Here is a 351-nt window from a genome sequence, read left to right as displayed (position 1 = left end):
CTCTTTCTGTCCCAACCTGCCCCTGACCAATCTTTCCTGTCCCGGAAAAGGGCAATTGCTTCCATCCAATACTCAAGCCAACTTCTTCGGAGCCACCCTTCGCTCCTCTCATTCCTTTCTCAAATCAATCCATCCTGCGTTGTCACCTCCACTTTTCAGAGTATGTCTCGGCTCTGACCATTTCTGACGACATCCTCCCCTAAGACTGTGCTCCCGGCCACCCCCCCTCCCTCCTGGACCACGGGAGTCACCGGACCAGGTGCCGGGCTGCCTTCGTCCCGGGGTCGGGACGGGAGCTAGAAACTCGGACTTTGCTGAGTTCATTATAAACACACACGGGGCCCTGCGCGG

At 57.3% G+C, this 351-nt stretch overlaps 1 protein-coding gene across 4 annotated transcripts in view; it reads right to left on the bottom strand.

Moving 5' to 3' along the window:
* Positions 1-351, bottom strand: part of LOC102757605 (cytochrome c oxidase assembly protein COX16 homolog, mitochondrial) — a 61,524-nt gene that overhangs the window by 60,196 nt on the left and 977 nt on the right. The window lies entirely within an intron of this gene.

This window comes from Myotis davidii, unplaced genomic scaffold (genome assembly GCF_000327345.1).
Source record: "Myotis davidii unplaced genomic scaffold, ASM32734v1 scaffold17, whole genome shotgun sequence".
Taxonomy (NCBI): domain Eukaryota; kingdom Metazoa; phylum Chordata; class Mammalia; order Chiroptera; family Vespertilionidae; genus Myotis; species Myotis davidii.
The sequence above is the reverse complement of the archived record's forward strand: the minus strand, read 5'-3'. Positions and strand labels throughout refer to the sequence as shown.